The sequence below is a fragment of the Tursiops truncatus genome, chromosome 18 (assembly GCF_011762595.2).
Source record: "Tursiops truncatus isolate mTurTru1 chromosome 18, mTurTru1.mat.Y, whole genome shotgun sequence".
NCBI lineage: Eukaryota > Metazoa > Chordata > Mammalia > Artiodactyla > Delphinidae > Tursiops > Tursiops truncatus.
The window spans coordinates 11,309,205-11,330,179 of NC_047051.1; the positions used below are offsets into that span (position 1 = coordinate 11,309,205).

A 20,975-nucleotide genomic window follows, 5' to 3' on the forward strand; every position below is an offset into this window, starting at 1 on the left:
AATGGAACTTTCTTTTCCCTAGATAATTTCAAATTAAGAATGGTAACCTGGCCCAGAACCAAAGATGTTGAGGCACAGAAGTTAAAGACTCGGTAGAGTCAGCATTATTCAAAAGGAAGGTCCAGATAGGGTGCAGTGGGACTGTTAATGACCTTCCAGGTCACTGTTGAACGTTCCATTGGGAATTATTTCCTGTTACAGTTGCATTGGTTGATTCTCCAGAGCCAGGACTTCTAGCTGAATCCAATTCATAATTATAATCCACATTCTTTCTGAGAAGCTACTTCTTTACAGCCTCACTGGACTAGCCCTACCACTACGACTAATTGGATTCAAATTGTGTTTAATCAGAACAGTTTGTCCAGTTAACCTAAAGTTGAAGGCTAGCAGTTGCGGTCAGTAACTGAGCCCCGCACAGCACCTTAGAGCATTAACCTGGATCAGCGGTGGATACTTCCTCTCAAAACACATGTTTAGCACGTAAGAAAGATTTTGAACATTCTCCGGGTAGCCTACTAAACTTAAAATTGAAGAGTTCGGGGCTTCCCTGCAGGCGCAGTGGTTAAGAATCTGCCTGCCAATGCATGGGGCACGGGTTCAAACCCTGGTCTGGGAAGATCCCACATGCCGCGGAGCAACTAAGCCTGTGTGCCACAACTACTGAGCCTGCACTCTAGAGCCCACGAGCCACAACTACTGAAGCCCGTGTGCCTAGAGCCTGTGCTCCGCAACAAGAGAAGCCACCACAATGAGAAGCCCACGCACTGCAACAAAGAGTAACCCCCGCTCACTGCAACTAGAGAAAGCCCGCACACAGCAATGAAGACCCAACACAGCCAAAAATAAATAAGTAAAATAAATAAATAAATTTTTTTAATTGAAGAGTTCCCACTAGAGTTTACTTTCATCCTAACTGAAGCGAGCTGTAAATGCAATGCTACAAAAATTAGGATAATTATGTCAGAGTTTAAGTAGTAAACGATAACAGGCTTCATTACCAAACAATATCCTTTGGTATGCTTTTTTCTTTGACATTTTTGTTTGGTAAAAAGTTGGAATCGAAGGCATCATCAAAATAATCATTTATTTCAGAAAATTTTCTAATTATCATAGTTAGATAATTGAAATGTAGAGGCCCTTTTGTTTATTCAGGTTCAAACATTTATGGAAAATTCTAAAAATCTTTTTCCTTATTGGAAATTTTTGTATATAAATTCTACCAGCGTATACTGATTTGCAGCTTTGAAGTACCTAAAACACTGAGACAAGTGGAAATACAAGTTTAATTTCATATTTTCCAAGTTGAAGGAAACAGGTATGAAAATACCTTATCTATCCTCAAATTCAGCTTCCCTTCCATTTAGATTTGTTTTTGATTACACAGAGCAAACCTAGACTCCAGTTATGCACCTTTAGGAAAAGTCTGTCTAATTGGCTCATGGTCCCTGTGGATATTTGTTGAACAGTAGTACACTTATCAGGGGTTTTATCTTCAACACCAGGAGCCCATTGTAGATATTCTATTGTAAGATACAGCCTATCACAGTAACTAAGCCTTACCTTTCTATTTGAACTATTTTGTATCATCATACCTAGGCAGATGTACTAACTGTAGGGAAATAGCTTATCTTGCCCTTCTGAAAAGGAAGAGATTGTTTATTTAACTTATTTATGTGTCTTTGTATAGCCAAGGACCAAAGAGTTAATTCCAGAAAATGTCTTACCTAATTATTTTCTATCTCGCTCCTCATCAATAATGGATTGATCTGTCTCCACCGTACAATGGAACACTTCAGCGGAACTCTGTACAGATCAGAAAACACTGCCTCTAGGAACAGAAACTTAAGTATTTCTTTCTTTTTTTTGGCTGCATTGGGTCTTCATTCCTGCGTGCAGGCTTTCTCTAGTTGCGGCAAGCAAGGGCTACTCTTCGTTGCGGTGTGCAGGCTTCTCATTGCAGTGGCTTCTCTTTTTGCAGAGCACAGACTCTAGGTGTGCAGGCTTCAGTAGTTGTAGCGCATGGGCTTAGTTGCTCTGTGGCATGTGAGATCTTCCTGGACCAGGGCTCGAACCCATGTCCCCTGCATTGGCAGGCAAATTCTTATCCACTGCACCAGCAGGGAAGTCCCAGAAACTTAGATATTTCTTTACCAATGAAGAAAAGAATTGTCACCTCGGGACACAAGGGAGGATGTAATTCTGTTGTGTCCTTTCTTCCTTCCCCTCCTTCCTTCCTCTTTCTTTCCTTATTTATGGTCTTACAGTAGAGCTTAAATTATGTATATAATTGATGAAAATTTATGCATCACAGTAAAGCTGTAATGTTTTAAAACTTTAGTTTTTTCAAGTTGTTATTGTAAAGATTTTCCAAATTAAATGAAAATGGTCTGATTCTAATTTACCAGTAAATTCAAAGAATTGATACAAATTTATTCTTCTTGCTATACGAGCAAGAGCTCCTACTAACCAAACTCGTAAAACTGGGCATTAGTGGCTCTAGATCCTGCTGTCTACTCTGCATAACATGTGCATACACATAAACACAGAACACAGACTCAGTCTTGGGAGATTTCCAAACCTAAGCTAGCTAGATTAACAAATTCTCTGCCAGATAATAATTGTGATTTCTGCTCTGACCTTTATTATTTTTTTCTACTTATATTAGGTTTACTTTCCTCTTCATTTACTAGTTTTTTGAGATGCAAGCTTAGGTTATTGGTTTTAGACTTTCTTCTTTTCTAATATAAGTATTTAAAGCTATAAATTTATTCCTATTCACTGCATTAGCTGCATCTCACATTTGTTATACTTTGGTTATCATCAAGTTTGAAACATTTCCTACTTTTTATTTCTTTAATAACCTATGTATTATTTATGTGTGTTGTTTAATTTGCACATATTTGGGGTGCTTATACATACCTTGTTATTTATTCCATTGTAGTCAAAGAATATACTCCTTATAATTTCAATTATTTTAAATGTAAAGGTTGCTTTATGACCTAGTATATATGGCATATCTTGGGGAACATACTGTGCACTTGAAAGTGATGTGCATTCTTTAGTCATTGAGCATACCCATCTATAAATTTAAATTAGGTCAAAGTGGTTGATAATATGTCTCATATGGTCTATGTCTTTACTGATTTCTTGTTTACTCGTTTTGTCTATTGAAGAGGGGTGTTAGAATCCCCTGGTATCATTGTGAGATTATCTATTTCTTCCTTTAATTCTGTCAGTTTTGTTTCACGTAATTTGAGGCTCTGATATTAGCTAAATACCAGGAATATTACATCTTCTTGAAGAATTGACCCCTTTATCAAGATTAAATATCCCTCTTTATTTCAGGTAATACTCCCTGTTTTAAAATATACTTTGCCTGTTAATGACAAAGCCACTCTAGCTTCTTTTTTTTTTTTTAACATCTTTGTTGGAGTATAATTGCTTTACAGTGGTGCATTAGTTTCTACTGTATAACAAAGTGAATCAGCTATATGTATAAATATATCCCCACATCCCCTCCCTCTTGAGCCTCCCTCCCACCCTCCCTATCCCACCTCTCTAGGTGATCACAAACCACTGAGCTGATCTCCCTGTGCTATGCAGCAGCTTCCCACTAGCTATCTATTTTACATTTGGTAGTGTATATATGTCCATGCCACTCTCTCACTTCGTCCCAGTTTACCCTTCCCCCTCCCCATGTCCTCAAGTCCATTCTCTACGTCTGCACCTTTATTCCTGTCCAGCCCCTAGGTTCATGAGAACCTTTTTTTTTTTTTTAGATTCCATATATATACATATGCTTTAGCATACGGTATTTGTTTTTCTCTTTCTGACTTACCTCCCTCTGTATGACAGACTCTAGATCCATCCACCTCACTACAAATAACTCAATTTTGTTTCTTTTTATGGCTGAGTAATATTCCATTGTATATATGTGCCACATCTTCTTTATCCAGTCATTTGTTGATCAACACTTAGGTTGCTTCCATGTCCTGGCTATTGTAAATAGTGCTGCAGTGAACATTGTGGTACATGTTTCTTTTTGAATTATGTTTTTCTCAGGGTATATGCCCAGTAATGGGATTGCTGAGTCTTATGGTAGTTCTATTTTTAGCTTTTTAAGGAACTTCCATAGTGTTCTCCATAGTGGCTGTATCAATTTACATTCCCACCAACAGTGCAGGAGGGTTCCCTTTTCTCCACACCTTCTCCAGTATATATTGTTTGTAGATTTTTTGATGAGCCACTGTAGCTTCATATGCTTATTTTTTATATATCCTTTTCCATCCATTTGCTTTCAACCCATCTGTGTCTTTGTATTTTCAGTGCATCTCTTGTACACAGCATCTAGTTGGGTATTGCTTTTTAATCAATTTTGATATCTCTTTTTCAATTGGAATATTTAGCCTATTAGCATTTAATAATTAGTAATTGTTATATGGTTAGATTTAGCTCTATAATTTTAATATTTGTTTTCTGTGTGTCTCTTCTGTTTTTTTTTTTGTTTGTTTGTTTGTTTCTTTATTTCTTTGTTCCCCTCCTTTTGCTTTTATTTTGGATTATTTGACTATATTTTAGAATTTCATTTTAATTTATGTATTGGCTTTTTAGCTCTATTTTTCAAGTGGTTTATCTAGGGATTATTTTATACACCTTAGTTTTCAATCTGCATAGATTTAATAGTGTACCAGTTCATGTAAAATTTAAAAACCCTGTAACCATATGAATCCATTTACCTGCCACATACCCCGCTGAGAATCCTTTGTGCTCTGTTTCTTGTATAATATATTATTACACCTGCCTACCTTAGGAATCCCACAAGAGCGTATCATAATTTTTGCTTTGGCATCATATGTATGTTTAAAAAATTAGGAGGGAAAATATTTATATTACCCATACATTTACCATTTCTAGTGCTCTTTGGTCATTTCAGAAGATTCAAGTTTCCATCTGGTATTTTCCTTCAGACTGAGAATTTCCTTTATCATATCTGATAGTGCAGATCTCAGTGAACTCTCATACTTTTTCTTTTGCTGCAAAGGTGATTATTTTGTCTTCTTGAAGGATATTTTCACTAGATGTGGAATTCTGGGTTGATAGTATATTATTTTTCTTTCAGAACTTTAAAGATGTTTTCCTACTGTTTTCTGTGCTCCATTTTTTCCCCCTATATGTAATGTGTCTTTTTCTCTGGCTGCTTTCAAAGTTTTGTCTTTATCTTTGGTTTTCAACGGTTTGACTATGATGTTCCCTAGGTGTGGTTTTCTTTACCTTTATCCTCTAGGGAATCATTCAAATTCTTAAATCTATCAATTTATATCATTCCAAATGTGGAAAATTTGGTGCCCTTTTTTATTTAAATAGTTTCCTGCTGCACTCTTCTGTTTTGGGAACTCCAGTTGCATGTACAGTAGAGCTTCTGATATTTTACTACAAATACCTAAGTCTCTGTTAGTGTTTTCAATCATTTTTCTCTTTCTCCTTCAAGCTGGATAATTTCTACTGATAAATCTTGAGTTTAACTGAATTTACCTGTATTTCCCTTCAGCTGTTAAACCTATCCAATGAATTATTATTTCCAACATTTTACTTTTGCATTTTAAAATTTTGATTTGCTTCTCTTTCAAAATTTTCTATTTGCTGAGATTTCCTATTTTTCATTCATTATGATTGTGTTTTCCTTTACTTCATTATAATAGTTACTTTGAAGCCCGTATCTAATAATTTCAACACTTGAATCATTTTTTGGTTGACATCCATTGATTATCTGTTTTCTTGAAAATGGGTCGTAGTTTCCAGCTTTTTGTAGCTTTCTGTTGTATCCCAGAAATTGTAAATGTTATGTGGTAGAAACTGGATTCTGTTATATTCCTCTAAGGGGTATTGATATTATTCTTTTAGCAGGCAGTTAACTGGGTTAGACTCAAACTGTGTAAAGTCTGTCACATCTACAGTGGGTTGTGGCTCAGATCTTAGTTCAGACTACTTTTGTCTGTCTTACTCATGCATAGTTCACAATCCAGCAAGAGACTTGAAAAGGATTTAAACATAGAATTTGGCATTCCCCTTCTCAGGCACTCTGTTTTTCATGGTTCCCACCTCACTCTCCAGCATTCCTATCTACCTCAAGCTCCTTCCCTTTGTTCCTATGTCCAGAAGCAGGCTTTCTATCAGAGTTTCAGTCACCTGCATCATTGCCATGATTGTAGCTGCCTTGGAGACAAACCCTCAAAAATGAAGAACTTGGGCTTCCCTGGTGGCGCAGTGGTTGAGAGTCCACCTGCCGATGCAGGGGACATGGGTTCGTGCCCCGGTCCGGGAAGATCCCACATGCCGCGGAGCGGCTGAGCCCGTGAGCCATGGCCACTGAGCCTGCGCGTCCGGAGCCTGTGCTCCGCAACAGGAGAGGCCACAACAGTGAGAGGCCACAAAACAAAATAATAATAAAAAAAATAAAAGAAGAACTCACCCTGTATTGATCACTTCCTTCAATTTTAACACCCCTGCAGAATCACACTGATTTTGTTTACTCTGCACAGCTCTCAGGTTGTTTTTTCTAGTTTGCTCAGATTTTATGGTTGTTATCTGTGGAAGATTCAGTTTATTAGGAGCTTGTGCCTCCAACTAGGAGTGATTTTTTCATTCCTCTCTTTTCCTCACCACTCTTCCAATACCCCTTTCCTCTGCCTCTGTATTATATCAGCTGTTCCTATTGGCTCTGTCTATAAAATATATCCAAGATCTGATGTCTTCTCTCCAGCTCCAGTGCTATCTACCACAACTGTTTCCATCTCAGCTTCTCCAGCATCCTCCTACCTAACCTACCTTTCAGCTTCCACACTAACCCTGTACTGTTTTTTTCCTCACACAGCAGCCAAAGCGAGATAAAGGATAAATCAGATCTTATTACTACTCCTTTCTTAAACTTTTCCAAAGACTCCTTCAAAATCCTAAATGATCCTGCACCTGCCTAATTTCAGAGCACATTTGATCCTCTTATTTTCTAAGCTTAAGCCACACTAACATCCTTTCTGTACTCAGACATACCAAGCTCATATCCAGTGTAATGCCTTCTCAGCTAGCTCTCTCTACTGTCTAGAATGCCTTTACCTTTTGTCTTTGGGTGACAGGATTCTTCTCATCACTGAGATATCTGCTCATATGTTACCGTCTCATAGAGGCTTTCCCTAAGTACAGTGTATGTAATACAGTCACTCTATATCCCTTAACTAAGCTTTATTTTCTTCATAACTCTTATTAGTATCCTTTTTTAAACTTTTTTTTACATACTTATTTTCTGTTTCCTACATGAAACTGTACATTCCGTGAGGGCAGAGATCTTTTCAGTCTTGATCATTACTGTATCCCTAGCTCCTAGAAACAGTACCTGTTCCAGCATAGCCATTAAATAAGTATGTGTTTATTGAATACTGAACCTGCTGGTTGGGCTTGGGGTATGAGTTCTTGACCATCCTCTCCTTATCTGTGACATTTGGGGTTAATATACATCTCATACAACTGTTATAAGGATTAAATGATATGTTTATAGGATATAATATGGTGCCTAATTCATATTTGTTACTCAGAAAACATTAGCTCAAAGAGTGTCACAAAAAAGAAAACAGAGACATCTAGCATGCCCTGATTTTTTCAGAGCACGAGAAATGGTAAAGTTTTTGAAACATCATAACAAAACCTTGGGAAAGACAAAGAGGGAAAATAACTTTAGAGTTCAGAATATCAAAGATGATCAAAAAACTTCACACAGGCCTGGATGCTGTCTGTAGTCTGACTCAACCCTTCCTCCTCCTACTGCCTCAGTCCACAATAGCCTTTCTTTTTCTGTATTTTACCATTTCTAGTCTGGAATTTGTAGACTGGAAAGTTCCCTGGGAATGTTTGGATGGGACTCAAACTATGGAATGCTTGATATAACCACAAATCTCACTGAAACAAAATTCATTTATCCATTCATTTATTTATGGAGCACTCCAATGTTAGAAGAAAAGAGAAAATCACTATAAAATCAATGTTATTAGAGTTAGAAACTTTAGGGGTATAGTTTTTCAGTGTGGCTGTAGCACAGGGTCCATACCTCTTCTTTCCTCCTTCACCTGGTACATCCTTCTTTATTCTTTAAAGGCTTATTTCTAGCATCATCTCTTCCTGGCCTCTCCAGGCGAATTCATAAGTCTTTCTCGTTTGCCCTCAAAGCACTTTATTCAAACATCACTCACCACATTTTATTGTAATTGTTTATATCTTGTCCTCATCTTCTCAAGTAGAAGATACTCCTTAATCTTTATTGGCCTAACTCCTAACACAGGTACTAGAGGATAGTAGTCACTAAAAACAGGTCCTGAAATAGAGGTTATTTCTAAGGACTGGGGTACAGCAATGATAAAGACAGAAGAGGTCTCTGCCCTCATGAGCATGTGGGAGGTTGCATGAGTGAGCTAACATACTGATCAGCCCCTGGCTTATAGTACCTAATGGTTTGGGTTTTTTTTTTTTTTTAATTTCTTTATCTTGTTTTTCTTTTTCTTTTTTCTTTTTTTTTGGGGGGGGGCTGCGTTGGGTCTTCATTGCTGTATGCAGTCTTTCTCTATTTGCGGCGAGCGGGGGCTTCTCATTGCAGTGGCTTCTCTTGTTGTGGAGCATGGGCTCTAGGCACACGGGCTCAGTAGTTGTGGCTCACAGGCTCTAGAGTGCAGGCTCAGTAGTTGTGGCACACGGGCTTAGTTGCTCCGCGGCATGTGGGATCTTCCCAGACCAGGGATTGAACCCATGTCCCCTGTGTTGGCAGGCAGATTCTTAACCACTGTGCCACCAGGGAAGTCCTACCTAATAGTTTTAAATGAAAAAATCAGCACATCACTGGCAACATATTCCAAAGTATGATCCAAGGGCTGTCAATAAGTGTTACTTGGGTAAAGTATTACATGGTCAGATGAGTTTGGGATGTTGAGTTGGGATGTTGAATTAAAGAAAATTAAACAGTTTTGTTTAATGCAGATTTCCACTTGCATATGAGACTCTTCACTAGAGCCCTGTTTAGGGGCTTTGTTAATTGAGTTTTTCTAGAGGACACAACAGTGAGAGGCCCGTGTACCGCAAAAACAAAACAAAACAAAACAGAAAAAACTTCCATTAAAGGTCAAATCAATACATATGGATTGGTGAATTTTGAGCTGTGTGCTGAGTTTTCTAGTCATGTCTTTATGTCATTGTTTTAAGCATATAAGCTGTCTTTATGTAAAAGAGGAAATATGAAATTGATTAAATACTGAGTAACAACTGTCCATCTGTAATAAAAGGATGTGTATACGTGCAGAACAAATCTTCTTTCATTGGTATGTCCTAATTAGTATCAAATTTACATGAACTATTTAAATTTTGAAAGTTGAGTCAAAATAAATGTTTATGCAAGAAACTTATCTAAATTGGGAAAATAGTTTAAAGCCTCTCAAAAAGTGAATAAGAAAAATATTTAAATATTACATTTTAATAGAAAACTTAAATGTAACTTTAATAAATGAGGCATGAATATTGAGGTGAATATTTAAATATAATTAAGTTATATAAGCACATGTTATGCTACCCTTTGGAAAAACACTGTATACCTGAACACTAAAAATGAATTCAAAATTAAATGTTATTTTTAAATACCAGTTTTTAAATAATGACAGAATTATTCCTCTATTGTGAATACAGATTTTTAAAATATTTATGTACATTAATGAGAATTAGGGATAAATATATCATGAAAGGTTTGCTGTATTCATGCTCAAGTAGTGGGTGTTTTCCTTTCTTGTCTGTTAGTGTAACAAATATAAATCAGGGAAGGAAATATATATATACATTTTTTTTTTCTTTTTGCGGTACGCGGGCCTCTCACTGCCGTGGCCTCTCTTGTTGCGGAGCACAGGCTCCAGACGTGCAGGCCCAGCGGCCCTGGCCCACGGGCCCAGCCGCTCCGCGGCAGGCGGGATCCTCCCGGAGCAGGGCACGAACCCGCGTCCCCTGCATCGGCAGGCAGACTCTCAACCACCGTGCCACCAGGGAAGCCCCCTGGTTTTATATTTTTGACATATTTATCAGAAAAAAAAAAAATTAGAGGGGGTGTAGGATTTGGTTGTTTTCTGAATGGACAAAATTGAGTGTCAACAGAGTTAAGAGCTTTTGTAAATAGAAAGTTAATTGTGAAACAAGTAAGCATACTTTTTCAATTAATTTAAAATAAATGTGTTAGATAACTTGCCTCACAAATAACAGAAAGAAACAAATACAAATGGACCAGCTTGCATTTGATCACTGAAATGATCGTGTAGCCTAAAGCACACTTCACAAAGGCTGACGAAATTGTCACCATGTTCCTAATTTGCTGTTGTACTTTTCTATTTGGGTTAAATATGACACTGGCAAATCATTCCTCTACAAAGGCATGATAAGCTACTAAGAAAGTGATACTTTTAGTTCCATTGTCAGGAGTTCGATAACTACTTCCACCCCACTTAGTGTGTATTAGTGTAAAAGCTGAAAAGGCCATATATGGTTTTGTTAAAATTCATTAGCATGTCTAGTAATTAGTAGTGTTGCTCTGCCTTTCAAGACTTGTCTCTGTCATAATTTTGTTTTAAAAGTTAAATCTAATTTTATTACATGAAAATACCATGAGAGAGCAATTAAATTAACAAGTATTATTGCATACCTGTTTGCAAACTGTTCTAAGTACTGTGGGGTTGCAAAGCTGCGTAAGACAAATACCCTGATCACTAGTTTATAATCTAGTAAGAGAGTCAAAGTGTAAATGCATGATTAAATGAACAGTTGAGATCTACCAGAATATAAACAAATGTTTAGTTGCCAAATTTGTAATCAAGGATGTTTTAGAGGGAAGACTGGCATGTGATACAGAACAAACATAGAAACATCGCGAAGAGTAATACACGATTAATTGCTAATTGGATAAGCATGAACATTTTAATGAGAGGAATAGCACATAACTAGGAATGAACAGCGCAAGTTTGGGGGACAGTCTGAGGGGAATAGAGGTTCTAAATAATGCAATAAGGGTGATGATATTGGAAAGAGGGGCACTCCATGGACCCTGCAGAGCAGACTAAAAGATTTACTTCTGCGTATCTGTCACTGCAGTTAAATGTTGCATTAAAAAATGTTAGACCTTTCAAAACTATATCTGAATTTCTGGAAAACTTCTTGTTTTAGTTTGATAGAAATGCAAAACTGTATACACTTAAAGTTGTATAACAGCTGATATAACTACTATTTATTGGTGGACTTGTAGCAAGCACTGAATGGAGAGCATTAATGAGAACTATTACTCCCGTGTAAATAAAAAAACTAATACTCAGACAGGTTGTCATTTACATAGTGAGTGTCAGGGCTGGGATTTGAACCTTTTTCTAACTATGCTGCCTCCTGCTCCTGCTGCTGACTTCTGTGTACCATGCATTGGGCTGAACACTCTAAATACATTCCTTACAACAATTCTATAATGTAGGCTTTATTCATCCCCATTTTGTAAATGAAGTAACTGAGGTTTAGAGAATGCAACAGTGAAAATCATAAACTTAATTTTAAATAATACCAGGCAGGCATGTATCAATAAATGTTATATAACTAATAAGATACATTTTATATGAAATATTTTACGCTATTGAAAAAACATTTACTTTGCAGTAATAGATATAATTTTAAAGATAATTGAAAATTGTACTATGTAGCATAAGGATATTCCTCAAAGTTAAGCAAATCCTTTCCTGTGATTTCTTATAGTGATCAATTTCTGTCTTATGGGGAAGAATTTTTAATTATAATTTCTAAAAATAATTAAGCCTATTCACCACAGCAGTAATTATTAGGATGAAAGAATATCTACTTTCGTCAAGTAGGATAGAATTGCTGTATAGAATTAAGTGTTTCACAAGGAATTTTACAATTTTCCTAATTAAGATAAAAGTAATTATTGCTGCCCTAAGACTGCTTAAATTGAGACTAGCTCTACTGGAAAAGGAAATGTATAAAAAGGAGTGTAGCTATTCACTAAAAAGCTTTGTATGTTGCTGCCCAAAAGTAAATAAATAAATAAAGCCTGAGCCAGAAGAGTAGTTGGTTAAAGACAAAGAGTGAAAATGCAATTCAACATTTGCTGATCAGGTGGGTCATAGAGAGCTCATTGAATAAAGTTATTTATTTTTTTTTCTTTTTGGAAACTATTTCTCTTTTCTACTTTCCAGCCCTGCCTCCTTATTTAATTCATGATTTGGAGCCACTACTTCTTTTCAAATGTTAATAAAGTGAAAGAGTTTAAGAAGTGAAAGTTATAAAAAGGAAGATGTCCCATAAAGTGTTTATCATTAAAATCTTTCCATTTGCTGGAACCAAACCTTTTCTGATCCTACCAGGCAACCTCGTTAGTAAATGTAACTGTTACAAGAAAGGAGTTAGTGGAATTCTTGTTGGGAGGCTCTTCCTCTTCAGCTCTAGATTAAGGAAAGTTCGAGAACCAACTCTACTGATCTGTCTGGATACTCAACTCCTAAATTTGTTCCTCCTCCTTTAGTGGAGATTCAGAATTTACAAACATGGTAAATAAGTATTTTGTAAGAATTGAGCCCAGTTTCCTACACAACACACAATAGCTGCTCTGGTGTCTTGCAGTAGCGTATGGAACCTGACCAGATGCTTAGGGGATTATTTTTCTCATCTATCATTTTCACATGGAAAACTATCCCTTAAATACTATAAAACCACTGTATTCCTTACAATACCAGAAAACCAGGCTCATAGGGAGTGGTGGTACACCCAAAAAGCAAAAGGAGTCACCTAAATATTTTTTGTCCCCAGAAAACTGCTTTCCATAAGAAAAGAGAAGAAAAGAAAAAGCAAATTAAAGAATCAAACAAAACATCCAGTACTCTATTAGGAGAATTTTCATTCTGCAACAATAAATAAAAAAGAAATATAAGCCCTCAGATATGATTATTTTAAGGACGCAATGATTTTTTTCTTGAATGATTTGCTCTGCCCTTTATCAAATAGACATTTGTCTGCCTTCAAACTTACAGTATAAATATATCTCTCTTTAAAATTAATGGACAACATCAACATGGCTTTTCAAAGGTCACCTTAAATAAACTAAGAATTTTCTTTTGTAGTATATTTTATTCTGAAAGGCTTTATTTTTCATGCACTGTGACTAAGATTATACTATCATATTTTAACCAAATGATATTGCCTTTTCCTTTTTTTTTTTTTTTTTTTTTTTTTTTTGCGGTACGCAGGCCTCTCACTGCTGTGGCCTCTCCCGTTGTGGAGCACAGGCTCCGGACGCGCAGGCTTAGCGGCCATGGCTCACGGGCCCAGCCGCTCCACGGCATGTGGGATCTTCTCGGACCGGGGCACGAACCCGTGTCCCCTGCATCGGCAGGCGGACTCTCAACCACTGAGCCACCAGGGAAGCCCACCTTTTCCTTTTTTTGATAAAAAAGGAAATTAGGAGCAAATGTGATGCAAAGAAGTACAATGGATCGCTGCTGCAGTAAACAGTACAAGGGGAAAGGAAGGGAGAAGGTAGCATAAGCTACCTATGGGACCATCCAGAGAGAACAGAAACATTAGCAGAAAGTTAGATCACAACTTGGGTCAAAATAAGAAACCTGTAATGGAAACAAAATTTTAGACAAAAAGTTTACTTTCCTACCCACTTTCTTTTTCATGCCTTTAAGATGTCTGATTTGGCTGCTAACAAAACTTTTCTCACTATTAAATATGGCTTATGCAATCTAACACACACTTTAATAATATTCACTATTTTTTCATCTAAAGCTTCATTATAGTTAATTGGAAACCTAGTTTAATTCACATATGTTCATCAATCACTATCTCCCTCTCTGTGAATCCAAAATGTTTCATAGAGTTTCTCAAGAATCATCATTCACAGTAACTACTCCCCACTGATATGCATGGGAACAAATGATATAGACAGACAGCTGTAACGTGTCCCCAGTGGTGTGTTTGGAATCCTATCTTTCCTTCCAGGTTCAGTAATACAGGGAGAGAGAACAAACTAGCCTGACTTGGAAAGACTGGCCTGAAGACTAGGATTTGGCTTTGTGAAATATGACTTTACAGTGTCAGGATGTGAGAGTACACTTTTCAAAGACAGGAAGAATGCATCTTTCAGGAGCTTCACAATCAATTTGTAATTAAATTATCAGATATAATACATGACCTCAGGTCAGAGAGGATGTAAGTGTGTCAGAGAAAGGAGACTGGAAGAAGTGCTTAGTAATACATAAGAGAGTCAGAACAGTATTAATGGCTTAAGGCATATATCAAATGTGTATGTGTAGATATATCCTTTAGATGAGAGTGTGTGTACACACACACACACACACACACACACACACTTACAGCACTGAGGTAATATATATTACTAGGAATTGACTAAATAACCCACAAGACCTGTTAATAAAAGGCTGATGATTTTTCTTATGAAGGAGAACTAAGAGTGCCAATAAATACAGAGTTTGTTTTGCCAACATACTTTGTAACCATGTTTCATTAGCATACTCACACTTGTTTACTTGTACATTCACTTATGCAGTAAGTTGGTTCCCCATTTTTATTAAAGAGAGTATCTCATCTGTTTCCTTCTTAACACTTACAAAAAATTAACTATAAGTTTATTTATTTAAATTATGAAATAGACTGAAAGCTGCACAAAGGCACAAATCATGTCAGTTTATTCATCTATGGAAGTCTAGTACTTAGCCTATCCCTGGCTCTTAGGTGTTCAATAAATATTTGTTGACTAAAGGAATGAACATATGCAATATACACAGAGCATTCTATCTACTTCACAATTATCATTTTTCATTCAGAATAATTAGTTCTGATTATAAAGAAGCAGGAATCAGCTGTGCTGGTGCTTTAAGTGTAATATCCTCAAGATATTTTGTTTCCTTGGTTGCTCTCTTTACAGTTAGAGGCAGTGTGGCATGAGCTAGAAAGTCAGCCAGCCTGAGGACAGATACTTCTTCTGCCACCTACTGGTTGCTTAATCTTGGGCACATCACTTAGCCTTCCTGTGTCTCCATTTCTTAATTTTTAAAATGAGTTCACTTATCTTAAAGGGAATTTATGAAGAGTAAACGACTTAATACATATGCAATGCTTAGAAAAGTACCTGGAATACAATAATCTCTCAGTAAATACTAGTCCTTCTGTAAGTATTATTATTCTAGGAACTTACTCAATTCTGGGGTTATTTACTACAGTGACATGGGACCTTCAAATCTCAGAAGTTCAACACAAGAGAAGTTTATTTCTCACTCATACTACATGTTCTGCGTGGAACCATGGGGAAGCTCTGCCCCTCGAAGTCACTCAGGGATACAAAATGATGGAGACTCCACATCCATGCTTATTTTCTTCATTCCTACAGCGGAGGGAAGGGAACATGGCAAATTTTCATTGGCTCTTAAAACTTTTGTCTGGAAGTGACTCACCTTTCACATTTTATTAGCTGAGGAAAGTCACATGGGCATATGCCTTATTTCAAAACAGATAGAGGAGTGTAATCTACAGTGTGTCCAGAGGAGGAGAGGATAACAATTTTTAACTACTAGTCTCTCAGTTAGCATTTGTGTTTTTGGTCGTTCTTGGTAGGATTAGAAGTCATGCACAGAAGTCTTGACCTCAGTGATCACCACCAGTTCTTTAGCCAAACAGAGATTCGAGTTCTTACTGAATTTTGTGTGTATGTTTAGCAAGATATTCCTTTGTTCCTTTCACTCTTTTCTCTATTCCACTGGGTAGTTTTTGTTATCAAATATCAAGTAACCAATTAACAGTTCAGTTATTCTTTACCAGGTAAATTCAGTTTTCCCTCCAGCTTATGAAGGTGATTGATTCCTGGAAGGGGAGGAGGGACCCCTTTTAAGAAAATTAAGTGCATTCTCCTAAGTCTAAAGTATAACTATCAAAAATTTCATGGAGGAAAATTACGACTTCCTGAACCCTATTTATGCTAAAATAACACCAAATTCTAATTAATGAACACCATTACATCAATAGTAACATTAATTATCATAATACAACCTAACTGGGAATCTTCCCTTCATTAGTTACTGGCTCTTTACCTCCTCTTTTCTAGCAATTATGTGCTATACTTGTAAAATCACACTCCTGAACAAAACATACATATGATACTCAATGTTTCTGTAATTCAGTCATGAAAGGCAGAAACATAGATGTAAGGACCAAAATAAATAAATAGTGGGAAATAATACATATGATATCACATTCATCCTCCCAGGTGACATCATTAGAGGTATCACATATGAGACTATCACTGCTAAAAACTTGCAAATCCAAGCAGAATTTCAGTGCAGCATGACTACCTGCACAACCATGGAGATGATGGCACAGTGGCTTCTGTATGTGTCCACCTGGATGCTCTCCAAGTGCAGGAAATCTAAATTAGCCCTCCTTCAAGAAGAGAAGTGCTTGTCAACCTAACTTAGGGTATTAAAAGAACCTCTCAGAGTACTCAAAATATACTGACCAAAATAGGCATATCACAGAGTAAAAATTTTTGATTGTGCTTACAAATTATTAATAACGATCACATCTAGAGTTAAAACTTATTAGAGTAGTCTCTATTATTATCTTTTTTCCTGGAATGCCTCACATATTACAGAAGAATATGGCAAAGTGTATCTTATTATGTTGAAATATTAAATAGGTGGAATGGTAGAGGAGCGATTTAGTTAAAGGGTCAATAATATATATTAAATTTCAGTGGGAAAGCAGAGTGAAGAATGTGTGAGTGAGAATAAAAGGAAAGGAGTATATCTTATTATACATATTATGCTGTTATATCTTCAGCACCAAGAGCATTGCCTAACACGGGATAAGTACTCAGTAAATATCTTTTTGAATAGAAACATTGAAGGAAGGAGAGAAGGAAATAAGTGAGTATCCATTTTAATGAATGATACTGTTTAATGTTATTGAGAGTTGAAAGCACAACTCTCAGTACCTATTGTTATTTTATCTATACTCAGTTCCACTATCTTTAAGCTATAAATAGAAAAACAATTGTGGTTTGAAAGAAACAAAGTTGTTTTTTTTTTAAGAGTTTATGTCTGTTCAAATATTGAAAACCCCAAATATTATCAAAGACTGGACTCTCAGTAATACTAGGTTAATTTCCACATAGAAAATGGGGAAAATACTAGAAGAACAAATCAGAGAACAAATACCTAAATTTTCCCAATCCTTGCTTCCCTCAAAAAAAAAAAGAGAGGATAATGGATTTTAGAAACTACAGATGAAAATTTTTCATTGTTGTGGTCTATTTAGATCCTCTGCCCACTTTTTAATCAGGTTGTTTGGTGTTTTTATTGTTGTTTTTGAGTTTTATGAGTTCTTTATACATTTTGGATATTATATTGTTTACCAGATATATTGTTTGCTAATATATTTTTTCTCATTTGGTAGGTTGTCTTTTCATTTTACTGATTTTTTTTTTTCTCTGCAGAAGCTTTTTAGTTTGATATAATCCCACTTGTTTATTTTATTTTTGTTGCCTTTGCTTTTTGTGTCAAATCCAAAAAAATCATTGCCAAGACAAATGTCAAGGAGCTTACTGCCTGTGTTTCCTTCTAAGAGTTTTGTGGTTTCAGGTCTTATGTTTTAAAGTCTTTGACCCATTTTTAGTTGAGTTTCATGTATGGTGTAAGACTGATCTAGTTTTATTCTTTTGCATGTGACTGTTCAGTTTCCCCAACACCATTTTTTGAAGAGACTTTCCTTTCCCCATTGCATATTCTTGGCTCCTTTGCCGTAAATATCATAAATACATGGGTTTATATCTGGGCTCTCTATTCTGTTTCATTAAGTTGTGTGTCTGTTTTTATGTCAATATCATACTGTCTTGATTACTATAGCCTTGTAATATAGTTTGAAATCGGGGAGCATGATGCCACAGCTTTGCTCTTCTCTCCCAAAATTGCTTTGTCTATTTGGGCCTTTTGTGGTTCCTTACAAAGTTTAGGATTCTTCATTCTATTTCTGTGAAAAATGCCATTGGAATTTTGATGGAGATTGTATTAATCTGTAGATTGCTTTGGGTAGCCATGTACATTTTAACAATATCAATTCTTTCAATCCATGAGCAAGGATTATATTTCCACTTTTTTATGTCTTCTTCAATTTCTTTATTCAGTGTCTTAGTTTTCATTGTACAGGCCTTTTCGCCTCTTTACTCCTAGGTATTCTTTTTGATACAGTTGTAAATGTATCAAATTTCTCTTTCTGATAGTTAATTAGCTATAGTGACTTTTTGCACATGTCTTTGAATAGCTTTTTTAGTGGTTGCTCTAATTATTACATCATATCTACATAGCTCATCACGGTCTACTGGTGGTGTCATTTTACCACTCCAAGTGAAGTATCGAAACTTCACCTCCCTTTACATTCCTTTACCCTCCCTCATTTATATTTGTCTTGACTATTACCTCTACCCACAATTAGAACCACATCAGACAGTGTTATAATTTTTGCTTCAACAGCCAAACATAATTAACAAAACTCAAGAGGAAAAGGAAATCCTATTATATTTACTTATACTTTGCTTATGTCCTTTCTTCCTTCCTGATGTTCCAATGTTCCTTCTTTTATTGCTTCCCTTATGTTTACATGATTGCTATTAGCCATTTTTTTAGACTAGCTCTGAGGCTGACAAATCTTTTTCATCATCTGAAAATATTTTCATTTCTCCTTTATTCCTAAAGGATATTTTCACTCGTTATAGGATTCTGGGTTGACAGTTCTTTTAGCACATAACAAACCTTTTACACTTCCTCTGGCCACCATAGCTTTGAATGTGAAATATGCTGTCATGGTTCATGGTATGACAAGTAATTTGAGATCAAAACCTGGATTTTTTTTTTTTTTAATTTTCTGAGATATTTTTATCTCATTCAAATCTTCTATTTTAGCTGACTTTTCTCTGACATTACTCCACCAGGACAAGTGGGATGCACTGCCTCTTCAATGCCAGGTGGAGATAGAAATCTAGGTTCCCCGCTTCCCTTCCACTGACATCCAGGGAGTGGGTAGCTCCTCATGATGGCTTGGCAGGGGTGGGAGTTCCAGCTCCCCATGTGGTATCCACTGATGGGGGTGGCCTCATTGCTGCTGGTTAGTAGTAAAAGTCCTGACTCTCTACTATGTCTCCTCCCAACCCACCCCAGTGGGAAGAGAGAAGGATGCCTCATTACTGACCACAGGGTGTGGGAATCCAGTCTCTCCATATGGTCTCGAGTGACTCCTTGAGGGTGGGGTACCTTGTCATCAGCCAGCAGAGGTGAAAGTCCTGGCTCCCTATATGACCTTCTCTGATGCCACCCCAGTTTGGATGTTAGGGCGCCTCATTACACCATCAGGAGGCTTCAGATCTAGGCTCCCCTCTCATCCTTTGCTATTGTGTGTGTGGGGGAATGAGAGGCATAGTTTTTCTGTGGTGTTTGGCTGGAGGAAATAATTGTCTAAAAGTTTCCTGGCTTCCTAGGATGCCCTTTTCCTGGTCTTTCGGCTAGAGAAACATGCTTTTGTTGGGGCTTTTTTTTTTTTTTTTTTTGTCTGTACCTGTTGGTCGATCTGGGTTGCTAGCTTCTTTGCCTCCAAATCTAGGGTATATGAGACAAAAAGATAACCCAGGGAACTCACCACTTTGTTGTTCCTTGGGCCCTGTGGTCCTTAGCCAGTCTGCCTTCTGCTCCCCACATTTCAGAGTTTTGTTACGTTTGTTTTATATGTAGCGTATAAATTTTTTTTTTTAGTTGTTCTTAATGGGAGGAATAGAGGAAAGTATGTCTGTGGTCAGGAATTTGAGAAAACATTACATCTCAGGTCTCTCCTAGTGAATTCAGTTACTTAATTTTAACATACTTTTAAGGAAAATCATTATAGCAAGCTTTTAGCATTTTCTTCTTTAAACTACTAGGATTAATCTGTATTTGTAGGGATAGAAATTTTCCTATTTTAAATTAATGACAGAGGTACACTACTCATAATAATTAATCACCAGATAATCATTATTTTGACAGAAAAATAAAATTATAATTATTATGTTTAGAAAAACAAGTATATTAAATTATACTTTAAATGATTATAATTTTAATGTTCTTTTTACATATCCCTTATATTGATATATTCTTTTACAATTAAGCTATAGAAAACAAAATTAAATAGCCATAAAATCTAAATTTTTTTCAGAAGTAAATTATTGTTCTCACTGACTATACTTCTCTGTAGATTTTCAAAGTAAAAAAAAATTGTTTTAATTAATTCATTGAATATTTATTAAAAACATAGTATGTGCCAGACATTGTGCTAGAGAGATAATGATGAGCAAAATATATAGTTTCCATCTTAATCAAACACAGTGTTCTCCTACAGTAAAATATCAAAATAAAAACTGAAATCAAATCTTCTATGAAAGCATTTTATATGTTTTTATGAATAGTGCTGCTCAAGAAAATTAGAATTTTATCTTTTGAGTATATTATTCCAGATACTATACAGAAAAAGACAGACTTCTCAAGCAGTAGCATTTATCACTGTTTATTAAAATTAAATTGAAAACAAAAATGATACCATGAAATGTTCCATTGATATACAACGAACATATTTCAGTAGTTTCTGAAATATCTTGTAGATTTTTAATATTGTTTAAAGTGTAACATAGTTTAGACAGTGTTACCAACGATGGCCATGGCTGTTAATGGTTTATATTAACTGAAAGCTGTAAAATCATCCAAGGACTCTGTTAGCGTTAGAATAATAATTTACCAAGACAATTACCACATACTGGCATTTTTTTGCAGCTCTAATTCAGTATTATTAATAATGGATAAAATTGCACTTTTCTCATGTTG

At 36.1% G+C, this 20,975-nt stretch overlaps 1 protein-coding gene across 7 annotated transcripts in view; it reads left to right on the top strand.

The window, feature by feature from the left end:
* NBEA (neurobeachin) overlaps positions 1–20,975 on the top strand; it is a 623,898-nt gene that overhangs the window by 364,519 nt on the left and 238,404 nt on the right. The window lies entirely within an intron of this gene.